Source organism: Sus scrofa, chromosome 1 (assembly GCF_054392235.1).
Source record: "Sus scrofa isolate SSC_HxYL_T2T_F1_AM1 chromosome 1, Sscrofa_HxYL_maternal_Yorkshire_Landrace_v2.0, whole genome shotgun sequence".
NCBI classification, from domain to species: domain Eukaryota; kingdom Metazoa; phylum Chordata; class Mammalia; order Artiodactyla; family Suidae; genus Sus; species Sus scrofa.
Window position 1 is genome coordinate 9,352,728 of NC_139383.1, and position 20,666 is coordinate 9,373,393.

General features: G+C 51.7%; 1 long non-coding RNA gene across 2 annotated transcripts; it reads right to left on the bottom strand.

The window, feature by feature from the left end:
• Positions 1-1,451: 1,451 nt before the first annotated feature.
• LOC110259912 (uncharacterized) lies at positions 1,452-7,072 on the bottom strand. 2 transcript variants are annotated; one of them, XR_002342380.2, is made up of 3 exons: positions 6,959-7,072; positions 6,686-6,781; positions 1,452-4,688 (listed from the first exon to the last, which is right to left on the bottom strand). It is a non-coding gene; the product is annotated as an uncharacterized LOC110259912 (long non-coding RNA). The 2 variants fall into 2 exon arrangements; XR_002342379.2 differs by having other exon boundaries at positions 6,964-7,057.
• Positions 7,073-20,666: the final 13,594 nt, after the last annotated feature.

Here is a 20,666-nt window from a genome sequence, read left to right on the forward strand (position 1 = left end):
GTAACAGGTGAAACAACTTGCCCAGCATGGCGCAGCTAGTAAATAAAGGGAGAGGATTTAACTCAGGCCATCTGGCTCCAGAGCCTGTGGTTATGACGGTTATGCTGAACAAGAGGGTGGGTACAGGTGAAACTTGAGGAATGTCAACTCGGGCCATTTAGGAGAGGAGCTGTGGGATGACCTGGAACCCTGAATTTTGGGGAAATGTATCAAAGATGCTCATCTCTTACTGAGTCCACGTGTGTCTGCTTGGGTCACTGGCTGCATAGAATCAACCTGTTTCCAGCATCAGGAAATCTATCGACAGTGGTCAGTGGTACCATTTATAGGTGGAAAAGACTAAAAAAAGACACAAATGAGAATTTTGGTCTTACCACGGAAAAGCAATACCATCAGAGTGATAGAGGAGAACCAATGACCATTTCTGCTTATTACCACGACCACTTTTCCGGCAAACACATATGAAGCATGTCCTGCTGGCAAGGTGCCATGAATGATAAACAGACGGCTCTTGTCTTTACGAAACTTACTGCCGGGTAAGATCAGACGCACAGCAATGATGACGCACCACAATACAGGGTCATTAACTGGACGTTTTGATTATAACAAGCTCTGATCAAATGTGCTTCAACTTCCTTTGCCTCGTGTCACATGATGATCCAGTTGCTACTTAAAAATTCAAGGCAATACTGTTGAGAATTGCTGGGAATGTAATGAGTATGGCACCTACGACCAGCTGAAGATGGTGAGCATACTAAACGCGTCACCCACCGGGCTCTGATCAGCGGGTGGGAACCTGGACCCTGTCCCTGAGGGGGGATGGCCAGCAGTCATTCTCTGACGCAGTTTGAACCCCCTGAAGGTTACAGATGTCCTTGCTATTCACTGGATTGTTTTTTGCTGTTTTTTGCTTTTTAGGGCTGCACCTGCGGAGGTTCCCGGGCTAGGGGTCTAATCAGAGCTACAGCAGCAACGCAGGATCTGAGCCACATCTTCGACCTACACCACAGCTCATGGCAATGCCAGATCCTTAACCCACTGAGTGAGGCCAGGGATCGAACCCACAACCTGAACCACAGGCAGGAACTCCCTGGATTGTTATTAGAAGTCTCTTTTCTCCTTCCACTTTGACTCCTTGGGCTCAGTTTACAGAGGGTACTCAGATGTTTTGTATCAAATATTCATTCAAACCAAAACAGAAAAGCCTACCAGGCTTCCAACAATCTTGGGGAGGCTGGTTTTCTGGTGCCTGAAGGACAGATCCAGCACAGGGGGGGGCACATCCAGAGTCTGAGGAAATTCAGCGACAAGCAATGGAGTTTGCTGCAGAGCAGATTGAAGTTCACGGGGAGAGTTCAGCTCTCCCAGGGATTTTTTTTTTTTTTTCAATGTGATTCTCAACTCCTGTTTTAAGAGAATGTGGCTTCATAAGATTAAGGAAACTTTTAATACTAGGAAAAAAGAATTTTTTATCATTTATGCCCTGTCTACTTTAAAAAGGGTTTTTGAGGTAGCTTAAAATATTGAAGCATGTGTAAAGTAGGGCAGTGAAAGTGGAGATAAGCAGAAGCTCAGAAGCCAGAGGCTAAGGGTGATGTGGATAAATTTAGTGCTCATTCTAGAAGTTACTAATTCAGGATATAAAGGTGGTCAGGACAGATTGTGCAGTTCATGAAGCCTGATCAGAGAAAACCTTCTAGAGAGATGAGTATCTTCCAGGCACTGAATTTTACGTGGATTTTTTTTTTTGGAGGGGGGGTGAATCTTCATCTGCGAGGCACTGGAGAAGAGCCTGCATAGCATCTTTGCAGTGATTTAGTCAAAGGTATAAAAACTTTAAAAAGAACAGACTAAGAAAAGTTGACCAAGCCTTGGTTTTCACTTGCGGGATGACCAGAGCCTGGTCTCACTCCGCTTGTATTCATTCTCCCCTGCCAATCTCACAGGGTCACTCGGTGCAAAAAGAAAGCCTTTGCTAAAATTGCTGCAGGAGAGCAAAAAAAAAAAAAAAAAAAAAAAAAGAGCGGCAGGAAAAGCTGACGGTATTGGTTAAGAGAACAAAGAGAGAAAAGTGAATTTGCAACAAAAGTAATTATAGAGGCTGTGAAGCCCTGCAGGACTTAAAAGCCTTTGGTCTAGAGCACTTACAGGGGTCTCTCTACTCAGGACTCCTGGTTAGGGGGCTCATCGGCTGACAGAGACAACAAAAGAAACGGTTCTACCTTCACTTATGCCAGCCCAGAAAAGGCTAATTCCTGGAGAAATAGGTTTGACCTTTGGATAACTCTGCAAGTAAGAGGAAAAAACCGCTCCTTGGCAGCTTGGGTTAAAGGAAGAAGACGTCACTTTGCCTCTTGAGCTCGAGCCTCAGCTCAGATCGGGGTTATCACGGATTTCCGCCAGCGCCCCGCTCCCCGCAGGGGAGCCTTTGCAGCTGCGTGCTGGCAGGTGCAGCTTCCTGGGAGAGAAGCTGCAAAGCTCAGCGCCCAGAGTCACGGACGTCGTCGGGAGAGCTGGTCTGTCCTCCCGGAGAACTTGGAGAGGCTCCGGTGAACGGCGCAGGGACCCCCTTCAACCCTGCAGTGAGTCGCCCCGGATTTCTGCCGCCACCGCCGGTCTTTGCCATCCTAGGACTCAGCAATTCAGTCCACACAGGTGTTTCGAGTGTCGCTCTGTGGCCAGGCATCGTGCCAGGGCCTCGCCCCACCAACAGCAGGAAGAGACCCATCCCCGCACACGTGACCGCACCAAGCGGCCGAGAGAGGCGCGGGAAGGCAAGAACCGGGTCTAGCCGGTTCCAGAACAAAGGACCTGAGCGGGCCGGGGTCGAGGCGGAGGCTGGGGGGTGACGGGCAGATGGACCTGGGGGTGAGGTGCTGAGCAGGGGGGTCTCGCAGGTAAATCCAGGGAGGTGGGGGGAGGGCATCCCGGCAGAGGGTTTGCAAAGCCCGGGGAGGAGGGACAGGGACCCCACCGGGCCCTGAGGCTTCGCCCAGGAGCAGCGGGACAGGCTGAGGTGCTGGGAGCAGCGGTGGGAATGAACAGATCTGGGGTCGAAAAGGTCTCGTTGGCCAAAGTTTGGAGAACAAATTAGAGAAGAGCCCACATCAGCTCTTGTGTTCCTGTGAACAACTGCTTTTACTTCCTCAGGCCGAGCTGATTTCTGCGGAGGCAGCTCTGGCTTCTATCAGTTGAGTGATGCTGCGTTGGGGTTTGCCTGGAGCAGCCCCGTTTAGATCTTTGGTCCTGGTGTGGGGATTCACAGAAGGGGCTGAGTGAGGGCGTGGAGTGTATGTTCACGCCCGCTGACGTGTTTTTCGTTACTGTTCCCGAACGCCACCCAGCCTGCCTTGCCTTGTGCAGGGCCATCTCTGGCTCTGCTTCTGAGAGTGGCCAGAGGGCAGCTCAGGGCTGGCTGGTGACCTGGCTCCATGGTGTCTTACAATCCATGGGTCTTCTTCTGCTCCCCAGAGGGTCTGTGCCATCCACAGCCTGGCTTCTCTCCTGGTGACGACACTGCCTCAGTGGTCCCAGAGTCCCGTCCCCACGACGCATCATCCAGAGAGACAGCCCCTTCCAGAGAATCTCTGCTTGTCTCAAACTGCCCTGATGCCATGACTGTCTGAATGTCGCTCTTGGCGCTGAAACACACAACTGTGGGGCGTGAGACAGAAGCAGCCCATTCTCTGCCTTGGTCTGTTCAGGGCCCTCCTGATTGGGGGTCCACCCTCCAAAGTGCATGGGTGGGTGAGGGAGATGAAGCTTTTGAGTGAAAATCTGCATTCCCTTCGGGAAGCAAAAGGGAGGCTGGCTTCCAGATGCAAGCAGGAAGGTGTCTACACGGACGGGAGGACTCTCCGTGGAGTGTGGGGGAGCCGGTTTGGAGGTTCTAACATTACCCTGGACAGAAGGCCGGTCCCTCTCTTTCCGGGAAGGTTGTCCTCTTGGACTGGAGGCTCAGCTACACGAGGCAAGCACAGGGAACAGCGGGGGCAGAAGGGGACATCAGCCGACCCAACTGCGGCGACCAACATGGTGACAGAGGTGGTGGCCCAATGGCCCCCCCAAAAAAAAAAAAAAAAAATCCACTGAAGCATTTTGGAAGGGGAGAGCTCTTTGTCTTTAAAGGACAACAAAACTCCTCATGACTATCTCATTAGAAAACCTTTGTGACCAGACACACTCAAGAATATGCAAGAAGGTCCAAGAACCTTCTAGAAGCCTTAGGTACCAGGTTCATTTCGGAAGCTGAAATTCACTTCTGCTTTTTTCTTTCTATTATTTGGGCATCACTGAGCTCCCAACATGCCGTACACTTTATCCCTAATAGACTCCACCCTCGCAGTGTTAACTTCAATGAATTCTCTTCTAGGCCGAGTTACCGTCTCTCAGTCCCAGGAGACACTGGGACTGGGTCAGGAAAAGACAAACCTGAATCAGCATCTAAATGTGTTCACTTCTGACTTGGAATCCTTGGCTTAATTCCAAAAGAAAATGTAAGTGCTTCAGGATTGACGATTCGTTTGTATATTCTGACTTCTGGCTCCTGCCCATGAACACAATAGTGTACCTTGTATTTTTAGGAAAGAATCAGACAGTTATACCCCGGGCTTGGAAAAAGGGGAAGGCGATGCTTTTTTCTTGATCCTGGAGCCACTTCTGGAAATCTTAGCATCTTCTGTGCCCACCTGAAATGAAGGGCAGAGGAGAGGTCAACAGGGCGGGGCGATCGCTGCTCTCCTGCCAAAAGGTAGATGTTTTCTTGGGTCAAAGGAGCCCAGCCTGAGCCCTGAGCCCTTTTGCTGTAGCCCCAGGAGCAGGAAGCTGCGGGATGTGCCCTGGGGACAAGGCCTGGGGGCAGGGTCTGAGTGGGCCAAGCCAGAGGAGCTGGGGGCCAGGAGGCCCTGCAGGACTTCAGAGGAAGCAGTGCCACCCAGCGGCCCGGGGGAGTTAGGCACCTCTGCCGCCTTCCCCTTCACAGCACTTTGCTGGGAGAGAAGCAGGTGGGGGCAGGCGGGAGGGAGGGTGAGAGCCCGCATTGCCTGTCCTTGCCGAAGCTCTGGGGCCAGGGTCTCATCGTTGCTGGTAAAAAGGAGGTACAGATGTGAAATGGAAGTGGATCTACACAGGCTGAACAAGAGTTACAGTGGCTGTTTTTTTGTTTTGTTTTTTTTGGCTGTAGCTGGAAGTTCCCAGGCTAGGGACTGAATCTGAGATGCAGCTGCAACCTATGCCATAGCTGTGGCAATGCCGGATCTCCAAGAGATATGTTTTGTTTTGTTTTATTTTTTCCTTTTTAGGGCCTCACCTGTGGTACATGGATGTTCCCAGGCTAGGTGTCGAATTGGAGCTGCAGCTGCCGGCCTACACCACAGCCACAGCAATGCTGGATCCTTAACCCACTGATTGAGGCCAGGGGTTCAACCTGCATCCTCATGGATACCAGTGGGGTTTGTAACTCATTGAGCCACAACGGGAACTCTAAGAGTTGTGTTTTTTTTTTTTTTTTTTTTTTTTAATAGCCATATGTCATCAGAGAAATAGGGAATCAGAAGAGGATCATTAAAGGACTAAAAATGCATGAGAAAAATAGAGCACTTTCATATTTGTTTAGTGTTCAATACTAAGTGAAGCTTGTTCAATGGGACAGTTAGCGACACACGCCTGGTGAGTGATGAGGATTTGAGTTCAAAGAGGCCCATGACAAACTCAAGAGGCATATCTATGGCTCAGGCATATGGCTCCAACCTTAAGCAGACCGGCTCAGCCTCAGTTAGGTGCATGTGGCCTGCTGTTCCAACAAAACACGTATGGAGCAGCTACTGTGCTCAGGGCTTTGTGTCGAGGGTTAGAGAGGCATTGGGGGGGGGGGTCATTGCAAACCTGCTGCCTTCTGGATGTTCCAGTCTAGGGAGTGGAGGGCAGTAAACAGAATGACAGGGGGATGGAGCAACTACCAGGTCTTCCAGGGGGACGCGGGAGGCGTGGAGGGGGAGAGAAGGGGTTTCTCCCTCCCCAGGCTGGTGGGGAGAAAAGGGCAGGGTGTGCACTGGACTTGACAAAGGCCTGGCCTGCACAACACCAACTGCTTTTGCCAAATGAGCAGGAATAAGACAGAGCACCTCCTCTGGCCCCTTTCAATCCTAGCAGATCTCTTCTTGTGAACTCAAGAAAGTGTGGGCTCGTGGCTGGACCACCCCTAAAGCCCTCCTGTATTATGAACCCAATTCCACAGCTGTGATTACTGTTCACTCAGTAATACGCAGAGACGGGCCATGGGAGTGCTGGGCAAGAGTCACAAAGTCACAAAGACACTGAATTGGCTCTGTGTTGGTGTTGTTTCCCCTCCTTCCGAAAAGAGGGAGTAATGGAAGCGTGGCACACATCCCTTACTGGCAAAACGAGACAAAGTCCTAAAATGGGCTGCAGCATGCCACCAATTTCACATGCAAAGCTGCTCCTTCTAAATGCTGAAAAGCTATAAATCAAGAAGCCTAATGGATTTCATCCTGTCTATTCGGTATCTTCTAGGGCATTGAATTTAGAATGTAATGCATGGGGGTGGGGGACCCCTCCGGCAAAGCGCACAAGCCTGAACATTTTTGAAGCACAAGCTCTCCTTCCTCCGTGTTGTAAGGACCTCTGGTCTGCTGGCTGGCCTCTCCATCACGGACGTGGAGCTCACCTCCGAGGGACGCGGCCTGGCACTCCAGCGACAGGACCTCAGGCAGTAACATCAAGTCTTCAAGCCAGAGTTTTCTCAACTGTCTGATGGATGGACCTACAAAGGGCAACTATGATTACAGATGGGAAAAGGCTGCAAAGGACTTAAGATGGCTCTTGCCTGAAAACACAGCAGTCGTCTTGATGGTGGTTTTTCAGCGGCCACCCCCTGCTCCCTTACCCTCGGCTTCCTCCCCTCTGGCTGAGAGGTCAGCCAGCGCTGCCTCATCCTTACCTTACCTCTTCTCCTTTCTCTGAGTGCGGCGAAAACACCAAGGAATGTCCCTGCTTCATTAAATAGCAAAACACATGAGACTTCCTGTCTCTGGAGGAGATGTTCCCACTGGGCGGGGACCCACCCAGCTCTGGTTTCAGCTAAGCTCTGGACGGGGGGGGGGGTGGGAGGGGGGGAGGGGGGGGGTTCCCAGGACTCCAGTCTCCTTTTTCTGGCACGGCTGCCCCTGCCCTCCGCCAGGCGGCAGGGCTCTTTGCCAGGCTGAAACAGCGGGGGTCCACCCTTGCTGCCCGCGCCCAGGTTCTCCCTGCAGGGCCTGAGCCAGGTCAGCCGGGATCCAGGACCTGCCAGTTTGGTCATGAGGGTTGTCAGACTCACTGTTTGGGAAACTTGGCTCTGGAAAACAAAGCTGTGTTGCAAGATTTCTTCATTCCTTGGTTGCACACCATCAACTAACTCATAAATTTAATGTAATTGGAGTTTTTCTCACAGATGAGTCACATGGCAAGAACACAAAAGAGTTAATCAAAACCAGCAGGATGCTTATTTTTTCAGACTTTATCTTCTTCTTCTTTTTTTTTTCTGTTTATGGGTCATTTAATCCCATAATCTTGACAAAAGAGAATAACAAAACCAGATACAGATAGAGGGTTGTTTTGTTTTTTTGGTTTTGTTTTGTTTTGTTTTTAATGGCAATTGTACCAAGGGGCTTAGAAGGAAGCTTAATTCAGGGAAGCATTCTTTTATTTTTTTTGTCTTTTTAGGGCCGCACCTGTGGCATATGGAGGTTCCCAGGCTAGGGGTCCAATTGGAGCTACAGCCGCCAGCCTACACCACAGCCACAGCAACGTAGGATCTGAGCCGTGTCTGTGACCTACACCGCAGCTCACGGCAACGCCGGATCTTTAACCTGCTGAGCAAGGCCAGGGATCGAACCTGCAATCTCATGGTTCCTCATCGGATTTGTTAACACTGAGCCATGACGGGATCTCCCAGAGAAGCATTCTTGACTCAGACATTGGGCAGAAGAAAACATAAACATTTCTTCTGCCACAGTTCGGGCGGGCTCTTGGGACTAGGCCCATTCTCAAAAGGCTTGTTTGTTTCAGTGGAAGCCTCCCTCCAGCTGGGATGCAAGCACCTGTTCCCTTTACCTCCGAATGCACAGTGGAGAACCATGGAGGAGTGGCAGGTTTGACCAGACATTTCAAGTTCATGACGTATGCGTTATTCCTATGCTTTGCTCATGCCAGACACTGGGGATGGCACACCTCTCTCTTTCTGGTGCAGCCTCAGAATCCTTCTCAACCCAATACTCAGGATAGTCACCAAGAATCCTTCAGTGTAGACATCAGCGATGAATTTTAGTCACCCTCCTGAAGGTCAGGCCATCGTATGAGCCTGGGTTGATGAGATGCTATCGGCTACCCCGGGAGAGAGAATGACCGGTTCTCTCCTAAAACCTAAATCATCCGCTGCTCCTCACACGGCAGTGGACCCAAAAACCATTTTAGAGAAAGGAGTTCACAAAGTCATGCATTCTCGATTAGTTAGGCCACCATCGTTCCGAAGACAATACAGGTCAGAGCAAAACCCATTCAGGTAGGAAGCAGGCATCTGCTGTCATTGGGGATGATGGTTGTTTCGGGCTCTACTGGGGGACACCTCTGTCCTCCGGCACCGTTTTTAGACTGAGGGTGATCTGGTGGAGCCCTGGGCAGCAGAACTTCTCTTGCAGGCCTGAGCTTTCACTAGCTGTCGGAGGGTGAAGGGAGGGGTGAGTGGGCGGACCTGGGGATGAGAGACGGGGGGGAGCAGGCTCAGCAGGTATTCAGTGCAGCAGCTAAGGGTGATGAGAATGGGCCTAGTCCCAAGAGCCCGCCCGACCAGCCCCCGGCCCTGACACGGCCCTGACACTGCACTTCCCGCCGTGGGAGCAGATGGCCCAGACCTGACTGCGCTTCTCTTAGGGGCAGACCACCCCTGCGGGAGGGTCTCTTCTGGCCACCACAAGCGCCTGCTCAGTAACAGGCTCTGACGTCAGGGGATCTAGGATTCCCCCTGGCTTCCCATTCAGCAGGGACCTGGGTTTCGCTGTACTTCCAGGAGCCTATTTCCTAAGATTAACATGATAATTCACTGAAAAGAAGGCAGAGAAAATGCCTATCATGATGAGTCAACACAAAGGATATGAGACTGTCTTCCAGGGATAATCTGATCCTGAGGAGCTGGCAGGTGGTGCTTTTATTGGTCAAGGGATTCTTTGGTTCAAATGTTCTGGGTCTTTCCAGCTATGGTCCAGGGGTCCCTCAGCTCATATTCCCCGACTGTAGGGCATCACTGGGGTAAGTCCATGGGATTTCATGGCTTATTTTCAGCACAGCATAAAGCTTGTGGGAAGTCACCCACTTAGCTGCAATGACACCACACATGCTAACACACATGTACCTTTGCTTTTGGCTAGAATTAAACTCACCAGGTAAATACCGCTTAACTCTGGATGACCAGAAGCTGAGATCAATAGATATGCACGTCCTTGATGCATGAGAAAATGGGACCATAAAATAATTATTATCTCATCACGGACCCCAGAGGACCCATGGCGAGAAAATGAGGGAAAGGCAACAGAAAGGGTGAAAAGGTGAGGAGCTCGTGCTGAAATTGCTGCAGTGGTTTTGGGTATTTTTCCCCCAGAAATTTTAGAGCAATATTGTGTTGCTGCTATAGTACACTATCGAGGGTGTGCTTACGCTTTAATCATTATATATGGCTTTAATATACACTAGTCTGTTGCTACACTGTTCGGATTCACCGAAACTCTAGGCACATAAAGAGTTTATATAAACCCTGAACACGGCCCTCGCACCGGCCGTGTGCACTCACACTGGACTCAAGGGCCTGGGCTGACTCCGCCCTCCACACAGGGTGCCGAATGCCTTCAACGAAGCCAAGCCGACAGGATGCTCCACTGCCTTTTATGTGGAGGGCAGGGTGGAGTCCTCCTGCGGGAGCCTTGCTTAACTAGATTTGGCACATTTGACAGCCTCGGGAAGGGCTCTGTCCCAGGTGCCTGAACTGTATTGTCACCAATACAAAAGCAGCAGTCTGATGTAAATGTGACCCAGAACAAACAGACCACGGACTCTTCCAGCAGGGTCACAGAACACAGGAAATGCGGAGTCCTGGATAACCAGGTCTTCCCACTGCTTTAGTACCTGGGGCCTGGCCGGCCCTGAGTCACTGCCCCTCCCAGGGCTGATGGATTCCTAGAGTAATGAGCAACTTGCCCAGAGGGGCCTTCATATGCAAACCAATCGATCCAGAGGCCCCATCCCCAACCACCTCCTCTATAGGGCTGCCATACTCTGAGCCACTAGCCACCTGCCTTAATCAGCCCATGCCGGGGTACATGGGCACAGACCCTACACCCCAGAGCCCAATGAAATTATTCAACGCTCCAATCCTAAGTCTGCCCACCCCCCCAAAACACAATAAAGCCTCTTGCCTCAATTCTCCTCCCCACCCCCATTCTCTAGCTGACCCTGGTGCTACCCTGGTTGGCCCTTCTTGGTGGCCCTTGCATCCTGCTTGCAGGAAACTATGAGTAAACACTTCTTCCCTTATGACAGTCATTGCACACTTGTGTCTTACATACCTGATGAGAACAAATCCTGGGGTCCCCTTAAAATGAGCCCCCAGGAGACAAAGATCAGTTCAGACACACACACCTGTTCTCTGCCAGATACTAAGGGTAACATACACCCTCTGCCTGCAAGGTCAAGGCAGGAGCAGGAGTACCTGGGGAGAGTGTGCTGCTCAGAGCCCACCTCTGACACGGCTCCTGTTCCCAGACTTAGAGACAAGGTGCATTCAGAAGCCCTCAACAGAAGCTGTAGCTGAGGGTGGAGGTAAATTTCAAGACTTGCCTTTTTGGCTGCACCTAGACTCAGATGAGGGCTTTTAAGACAAACAAGGATGTATTTTTCATCCTTGCGTTTTCCCTCATACATGTGTACATCCATTCATTGCAATCCTTGTTGAGTATCTATAGCTCGGGCATTTCACTATGTACAGGGGGTTCAAAAACAAATAAGAGATTCACGGGCTAGTTATTTACAAGGCCACTACACAAACAAAGGAAAACCAAACTACCTAAGAATAGAAACTCGAACTAGAGGAATGTGCCAGTGGAAGGGTTGAAGAAGGGATTGCGGGAATGAGAGGGAATGGGTAGGGAGGGCTGCAAATGGTACGAAGGTATTGGCTGAGTCTTGAGGGATGAATAGGAGTTTGTCAGGCACATCAAGAGACGTCCAGGGGAAGGGAATGGAGACCTGAGAAGGCATTGTCCCCTCAAGGATGCATAGCTGGAGCAGAGTTGTTTGGAATGCAAGACGTGGATGAGGCTGGAGAAGCAGGACTTTTATGCTGTCTCAGTTCCTAAGACAGTTTGCTACATAACAAAAATGTCCCCAAACTTAGCGGCATAGAATGATTCATTATATCTCATAATTTGGTGGATTGGCTGGGCTCATAGGGCAGGTTCTGCTCCAGGGGGCGGTGACTGCCTTCAGCTGGGACCTCAGTTGGAACTGAAACATCTCAGGTGGCCTCACTCATGTGTTGGCTGTGGCTCACTGGGCCTCTCTCTCCCTCAGGAATCAGCTTCCCACAGGGTGGCTCAGAGCTCCAAGAGGACAAAAGCAAAGCTGCCAGTCCTCCAGAGGTTGGGGTCTGGAACCCAGACAGTGCCCCTTCTGCTGCACTGTGTTGGTTAAAGCAAGTCGCAGGTCAGCTCAGGTTCGGAGGGTGGGGCGGGAGGGAGACCATGTCTCTTGTTGGAGGAGCTGCTCACGTCAACAGAGTGACGTTCATAGACAGTCCCCTACGAAGGAACGTCACCCTAAGGAGTCTGGAACTCACCCTGCAAGTGACACTGGGAGCCAGTGAAGGGTTTTCGAAAGGGAGGAACAGGTCAGACTTGTATTCTAGGAGAATCACTCTGGCTGTGGTTTGAAGATTAGATGGGAGAGAATAAGATTTAGGTGAGAAAGGACCATTAGGATGTTGCCACCTACAGTTTAGGTAACAGGTGAAGTTTTGGGTTCAAATGTGTCCCTCAAAAGAGAGATGAAAGCCCTAATACCTGGCTCCTGTAAACGGGACCTTATTTGGAAACAGGGTCTTTGCAGAGAGTTAGAATGTGGCCTTTAGGAAGGGCCCTAACCCCCCCTGACTGAGGTCCTTGTAAGATGAAGAAGATGCCATGTGAGGACACAGGCACAAGGGGGCACCGTGTGACCACAGAGGCAGAGACCAGCGTGTGCAGCTGCAAGCCACGGAACAGCGAGGACGGGGGGCCACCCCGGAAGCCAGGAGAGCCAAGGAGGGGCTCTGCAGCATCCAGGAGGGAGCAGGTGCCGACACCTGCACTTTGGACGTCCAGTCTCAGAACCGGGACTGTAAGTCTCTGTGGGCTTAAGCCTCTTGGTTTGCGGCGTTCCGTCAGAGCCACCCTAGGACAAGGACAGGGGGACGATGGGCTGATGGCGGAGTGGGGGGAGGGGGGTGGAGAAGGGAATTCAGACAGCAGCGTTATTTCTGAGGCTGAAAGAACTCAGTGGCTCTCCAGATGTGGGGGTCAGGGAGGCCATGATGCCAGATCTGGGGCTTGGCAACTGCTCTGTAGGCGCCTGTGCTCTGTTCAGCCACAGAGTCAGTCTTCGCTATAGCCCCAGCCACACCGGCTAAGCGGCGGCATCGCTGACGCTGTCTTCTCACTGGTCAGGCAGCTGAACACAGGGACTGCAGGGGCCGTTTTGTCTGCCCCACGGCCAGAGCATCTGGATTTTCCTTGCTGAACCACCCTGAGAGATGGAACGCGAGAGAGAGGTTGGGAAATCAAGTCCTTATGAAGGAAACAGGGCCCTCAGATCAGGCTGGTCTGGTCTAGATTATCCCTGTGAAGCAGTAAATCCTCTTATTTTGCTTAAGTGACTTTGCCTTGGGTTTCTGTCACTTGCAACCAGTGAGTCTAACATACATCCTGGCTGACGTGCTTGTCTTGCTGGCTAACTGGGCTCCTGTCTAGAGAGAGGAACCGCACCTCCGGGGACCACAGGGTACCGCTCTTTCAGGTTCACTCCCATCCCTCTCGGCTTCTGCAGAGCCTCGAGAGGAAGGGGTTCAACCAGAGGAATTTGCTAGAATCACAGTTTACCCCCTGAAGGCCTAGTTTGTTTGTTACTTTTCTTCTTCTTCTCCTTCTCTTTTTAAATAGCCGAACCCTGGGCATGGAAGGTCCCAGGCCAGGGATTGAATTGGAGCTGCAGCTGCAACCTGCGGCAATGCCAGATCCTTTTAACCCACTGCCCCGGGCCAGGGATCAAACCCGCATCTCCACAGCACCCGAGCTGCTACCGTCAGAACCTTAACCCGCTGCACCACAGGCCTGGTTTCTTCCTCGCAATATTCCCATCACTCTACACAACCATTCTATCTTCTTTTGACATTAGAGACACTGAATTGGAAACTGAGGCACACAGAATGAACACGCCCTCGTACTTGTGGGTGGTGGAGGGTGAAGGGCTGGAACCCCAGGCTTGAGCCCCACTCTGAGCTCGAGCTTTCACTCGGTCGTGGCCGCTGAGAGGCGGGGATTTTCGGGACATGCCGGGGGAGGCACAGCACCGCAGGAAGTCCGACTCTCTCTGGAGGGATTTAGGAAAATCCAGTCGTTTGGAGAAGAGAATGTATTTTGGTAACTACAAAGGTTTTGGAAAAACTGTTCCAGGGACGCGTGGGCTGCAAAGGTGCAGGAAGGCCCTCGTGTCCTTGCAGGCTCTGCAGGTCACCGCGGCTCAGCTCCGTCGCTTCTTCCCTTTGCAGCAGTAGAATCGTTATATTTTTCAAACACAATTCCTCTTACGGTGCCCTGAAGTCCTTCTAGATCAGGCAGCTGGATATGCACAAGCCTAAAATGGGCTTTTACTCTGCAAAGGAAACCAAGCAGGGCGCCTAAGCCAGCCTTAGCCCTTGGCATCCTGAGCTGGCCTTCCTGGCGGCCAGCTCATACTGTGAATCCTCCCAGCTGCCTGGCGACACAGATGCACTTCAACACCCCTCTTCAGACAGAGCTAGGCACTGACCGGTGGCCTCTAATCCTTGGGAAATGGAGCCTGTTAGTGCTGCCTGTGGCCAAACTCAGGACCGAGGCCACCTGCTGGGACATTTGCACCTGCTGTGACTTTGGGACGTGACCTCTGCTGGCTCCAGGATTTACCCACTATGTATAGATTGGCTTTGAGCATTAATGTCGCATTATTACTTTCTTAATGTCACATTATTACTTTCTTGAAGATGTGGCCAGTGTCTGCCTTTTGTTGTTGTTGTTTAACTACTAGATTTTAATTTTTAGAGCAGTTTTCTCTTTTCTTGGCTGTGCTTACAGCAGGCATTCCAGGCCGGGGATCAAGCCGGTGCCACAGCAGTGACAATGCTGAATCCCCAACCTTTTGGCCACCAGGGGAGTCCCAGAGCAGTCTTCAGTTCAGAGCAAAACTGAGCAGGGATCCCATGGTCTCGGCCTCCCCCAGCCGCCCCACAACCGACATCGAGTACCACGTGGTACATTTGTTATAACAGGTGAACCTCCACATCGTTAACTTCCAGAGTTCGTTATCTCAGGGTTCACTCGTTGTGTTATACATTCTGTGGGTTTGGACAAATGTATAATGCTATGTAGTCATCATTATAAAATTGTGCAGAATAGTTTCTCTGCCCTAAAAATCCTCTCTGTGCTCTATTTATCCTTCCTTCCCACAAACCCTTGGCAGCCACTGATCCGTTTGTTGTCTCCATAGTTTTGCCTTTTCCAGAATGTCATATAATTGAAATCATGCAGTACTCAGCATTTTCAGATCATCGTCTTTCACTTAGTAATGTGCATTTAAGTTTTCTCTGTCTTTTCATAGCTTGAGAGCTCATTTCTTTTTAGTGCCAAATAGTATTGTGGCCGTTGTGAATAAAGCTGCTGTAAACATCCGTGTGCAGGGTTTCTTGTGAACATAAGTTTTTCTTTTCTTTCTTTCTGCTTTTTAGGGCTGCACCTGTGGCGTATGGAGGTTCCCAGGCTAGGGGTCCAATCAGAGCTACAGCCTCTGGCCTACACCACAGACACAGCAATTTGGGATCCAAGCTGCGTCTGTGACCTAGATCCTTAACCCACTGAGCAAGGCCAGAGATCAAATCTGCAACCTCATGGTTCCTAGTCGGATTCATTTCTGCTGTGCCACAACAGGAACTCTGAACATGAGTTTTTTGGTTAGGAGTTTCCGATGCGGCACAATGGGATCAGCAGCATCTCTGCAGCGCTGGGACGAAGGTTCAGTCCCCAACCCGGCACAGTGGACTAAGGATCTGGCATTGCCACAGCTGTGGCGTAGGTTGCAATTGTGGCTCAGATTGCAACTGTGGCTCAGATCTAATCCCTGGCCTGGGAACTCCATATGCTGTGGGGTGGCCAAAAAAGGGAAAAAAATGCAAAAATCAAAATAAATTTACAAAAAAAAAAAATTTTTTTTGGGAGTTCCCGTTGTGGTGCAGTGGTTAACGAATCTGACTAGGAACCATGAGGTTGCGGGTTCGGTCCCTGCCCTTGCTCAGTGGGTTAAGGAGCCGGCGTTGCCGTGAGCTGTGGTGTAGGTTGCAGACGCGGCTCGGATTCCGCGTTGCTGTGGCTCTGGCGTAGGCTGGTGGCTACGGCTCCGATTAGACCCCTAGCCTGGGAATCTCCATATGCCGTGGGAGCAGCCTAAGAAATAGCAAAAAGACAAAAAAAAAAAAAAAAGTTTTTTGGTCAATTCAGGTAAATGCCAAGGTAAGACTAGGTTAAGAGTATCTCTGTCTTCCAAAGTGGCTGTAGCATCCTCCCCAGCCGTGACGGGGAGGGCCTGTTGCTCCACGCCCTCTCCGGCTTCTGCTGTTGTCAGCAGTTTGGATACTGGCTGTTCTAGCAGGTGCGTAGTGGCCAGCCTTTCTTCTTAATTACATTTTGGGCAACATTTCAAGTTTTGGCTTTTGTTGCTGCAGTTTGACCATCTTCAATAAGAGCGTAAGAGAAGCAACTCCAACACTCATTTTTCTACTCAAATACGTTTTTGGGCACTGAGGATTCTCAGATCAAAGATGCTCTCCGCATCCTTAAGGAGCTCACAGCCCAGGGGGCGGAATGCCCAGAACAGGGTGACAACTAGCACCTAAGGGGGCTGTGGCAGGAGGGGGCTGTGCCCTTGGCAGGAAGCCTCGAAGGGGCTGTAATCTGAGAGCCGAGGAGGGCACAGGGCAGCCTGGCGAGGAGCCGGCCCAGGAGCCGCTGAGGGGGGCTCGAGGCTTCTACTTCAGGACTGTTGCAGTTTGGGGCTTGAGGATGAGGAGGCAGGGAATCATTAGGGAAGGGACCAGGCTGGGTTTGCTTTTCTGGAGCAAGCAGGCAGGGGCTGCAGGTGCAGGGGGAAGAAGCTGCAGATCCACGGGCCCAGGGGTCCTTGTCCAAATGCTTAGGGAGCACTGGTCCCCACCAGGGCTCTGGTCTACCAGCAGATTGTCCAAATCTGGCTTTAGGGACAGTTTTGACCTCTTCTCTTTACTCCTCAGAACTGGGACCAGAGCTGCTGAGAAGCCAAGGCTGGGCTCAGGTCACTGATTCTCCTCTCCTTGACTCACGCTCCAGGGGAGGGTCAACGAGTCATGAAATAGCCATAAACAGACAGCAGAAGGGGCCCACACATACTGTCACTGCATTTGCGTCCCTGACAGATGGTGCCTCTTACCGGCCCCCACCCCACCCCTTGTAACTGCAGAGTCTGCTCAGCTTCCTCGGACGTGTCCCTGCAAAGTTCCCGGTTGGGAGGTGGTGATGATGGGGCGCTTCATCCTGCTTTAGAATCTGCTTCTCTTTTTTTTCGGCTGTGCCCATGGCATGTGGAAGTTCCTGGACCAGGGATCGAACCCACACCTCAGCAGCGACAATGCCAGATCCTTAACTACTAGGCCACCAGAGCACTCCATCCTGCTTTAGAATGGGAGACGGCCGTTTCTTTCTATCCCCCACTGCCTCTTTGCTTTTTAAATTCAAACTAGCAGCATTTATACACCATTAAGCCCAGCAGTTATGATGACTGTGCTGAAAATCCATAAATGAGAAAAATATAAATGCAGGATATTGGTATTTCTCAGACTCGCCTGAGGTCAGTAGGGAAATTACCACTGATGGGCCTTCTGAGGCTGGAGCCAAGGGCAGCAGAACCACACAGCAAGTGCAGCTTCTGATGGGCACTGGGCGCCTACTGCGTGCCAGGCACTGCTTCAGGCATAGGGGATACAGCAGCAGGCAAGGCAGAGGCCCTGCTTTTATGGACTTGATGTTCTACTGGGGGAAACAAAATATAAACAACTTTGACATCATATAACACAATTCTGGGAAAAATTTAAATAGCAAGGAAAGAGGCTGGAGGTGCATGGAGGGTGGGTGTTTTAGAGACAGTGACCTGAGCTGAGGGGCTGGGGTCCTGAGCCCAGAGAGGAGGAGGAGTGTAAGGAGGGGGCTGGGGAGGGGGGGCTGGGGGGAGGGCAGGGAGCCGATTTCCTCCTTGGGTTGCCCTGAAGACCACGGAGGCAGAAACTCCACACACGTGGCTGGGAAACAAGCTCCTCTCTGTGGCAGGTACAAGCGCCACAGTCATAAACCCCGGGGGTGAAAGAGCCAACTTCCAGCTGGGAGCCCCCACGCTATAAAATTAAAAGCACCTGTGCCTCCTCTAGACCTGCCTGGTATCAGTCGCAGTGTCTCTTGGGGTACAAGCCTCTGGTCCCGGATCAAGTCTCTGCAGTGAAGTGGCAACCCCACCCCAGGCATCTTTGGCGTCTCCATCAGCAGCAGTGAGGCTGTGACTCCTGGTGCCCAGCAGCGCCCACTCTCAGCCACCCAGCCGCCCAGGGAGGGCCACCGCCACCGCAGCGTGAGGGTCACACCATAAGCATTCCAGACCTGAGTGTCCGCTCAGAAACATCTGTGATGTGGCAGTAAAGCGCCGTCTTCTCACAAAACCCAGGCTGTCAGGAGTTTCCGTAACACATGGAAGCTGAGGTCTGGAGGGCATGTTTCCTCGCCTGTGCACAGGTGCTCCACCTGGCTGAGGGCACAGGACACAGCCAGCTGCCCCTGTCTGTGATGCCTCGGAGTGAGGCGGGGCTCCCTCTGCTTTTGCGGACCTACTGCCGCTGCCGAGGGCTGCCTGCAGGCTGTCTCCTTAGACCTGACCCAGCAAGCCAGGTCCTGGTCCCCTCCGCCCTAAATTTCCCCAAAAAGCCATGGCCAGGGCAGGCTTCCCTGGCTGAGACCCCTCCAAAGGTTGCCCTCCATTGCTCCAAAGTCTCTTTGCTCCAGTCTAGAGAGAATTCTAAACTCTTCTCACTGTGGTGGAAAAAACCAGCCAGTTGGTAGCCTTCCAAACCTTTGTTTACACCCAGACTCAATGGGTCTTTTTCTTCAAGTTATTGTCTCTGCCTGGCCTTAAACAGTCCGTGTAGACCCTCTAGGGAGAGCCCTGACTCTCTCTCCGGGCTGTGCCAGGACCGCCCAGAGGGCCACAGACCCAGCCAGTGGAGGACAGTGACACAACAAAGAACCAAGAGAAACAGACCTTGTTTTCCGCCCGGAGGTCACCTTCGATCTCGCCGAGAATTCTTCCAGGAAGAACGGGGCACAAGGATGTGACTCGTGAGTACTGCTCACCCGGCACCTTTAACGGCCCAGCTCGTGATGACAGCGTCTCAGCAACGTGGCCCCGAGTGTGGCTGAGCCGTCAGTTTACAGCTGAGCAAGCTGCCTTGTTTCTGAGCGATGAAAAGACAGGTGTGGTTCTCAAAAAGTGGCATCACGGGAACCGAGGTGTGGCCCTTGGGCTCCAAGGCAGTGGGGCTGCTTCCCTCTGCCCAAGCTCGGGGTCCGCCTGGACCCTGGCACCTCTGCTTCGTCCTCTCAGAAGATCTCCTAAAACGCCAAGCCCTCTTGACAGTTTTCAGCAGCAGCTTGTTTCTTTAAGGAGGATTTAAATCATTTCCTTAGAAGAAAACTAAGAACTAGCACCAAATCTCTCCCCAAAGGCAAGGGGCTGGGGGGTTTTTTTTGGGATGAAGAGCAAAGCAGCGGGGCGGGCTGAGCGTGGGGGGCGTGGGGAAAGGCGATTGAAGAAAGGGGTGCCGTCCTTGGTTGTGCGCAGGTGTAACTAAGTTATAGCCCTCGCTGGCAAAAGGTGACTCGCGCATGCCCAGTTAGAGGGTCAGTGGTTCTAACCAGTCTTAACTAGCTCAGCTCAAACTAGACACAGCTGACTCCAAGGTCCTGGGAAATGGCTCTGGTGACATCTTATTATTTAGGCCACCTGCTGCCTGGGGGACCTGCAAGTCATTTGTAGCAACCATTAATGCAACCCTAAGGAGTTCCTGTTGAAGCTCAGTGGTAATGAACCCAACTAGTATCTATGAGGATGTGGATTTGATCCCTGGCCTCGCTCAGTGGGTTAAGGATCTGGCGTTGCCATGAGCTGCCGTGGAGGTAGTAGAAGCGGCTCGGATCCCGTCTTGCTGTGGCTGTGGTGTAGGCTGCCAGCTGTAGCTCTGATTTGACCCCTAGCCTGGGAACCTCCACATGCTGCAGGTGCGGCCCTCAAAAAAAAAAAAAAAAAAAAGCCCTTGATGGGTGAAGGCAGGTTATAGGTGAGATGGATTTAACCAGTGATTACCCCTGGTTTCAGATGCACTAAATGATTCCGTGACCTGCTTGGGGTACCCAACCTGAGGAGGGAACACTGTATTAGATGGCCTTGAAAGTGACTTCCTGCCCCCACGGGGCCCTTGAGCAAGATTCCCCTGTGTCTGAGCCTGGGGCCAGGTGAGCCGAGGAGCAGGAAGTGGCTTCCCCGAGGCTGGCGGGGGCGCTCTGCAGGCCACTTAGATGCTCAGAGCTAAGCATGGGATTTCGCGCTGTCTGGGACCACACTGCACAGGACTCGTCTCCCTTCATGGCTTAGAACAAAAAACCCTAAAAACCCAAGGCAGTCGTGTGCAGTCTTGCCTGCCTGTCACCGCTGCATGTGTATCAGGGAGGCCCCAGGTTTGTGATTCAGCACTTGACTCTCTCCAGCGGGTGCCTGAGTCTTACTCAGAAAAGCATTTTCAACTCAGGATGGCTTGGGGGCCTAGTCCTTGCTTTGTGGATCACCCAGTCCCCTCAAAGGCATTTTCTTCCTCCTCATCACGGCAGACCATCTCAGGGTCGATTCTGTGTCAGTTTCTGATGTCTTCTTCTGGATGATCTGTATACTCCATGGCTTTTCTATAAAACACTGAGAATTGCACGCAGTTTGTCTGATTGCTGTGGGTTACAAAAATGGAAGTTCATGGACTCTGTTTTAAAAAAAGAAGAAAGAAAAAGCTCTGTTCTCCACTCAGACAAAGCTCCGTCCCACCAGCTCAAAGTGGCTGGGTCTCCTTCGCTGCAGGTAAAGAGAAAGGGCTTTAAGGAATTTTTTTCTCAGCAACAGATACCACCTGGTGCTGAACTGATACGGTGTTTGGCAGAAAGAGACGGCAGCCCCTTCCTTTGATAACATAGAGCTGAAAAACAGATCAGCCACGGCAGGTAGAA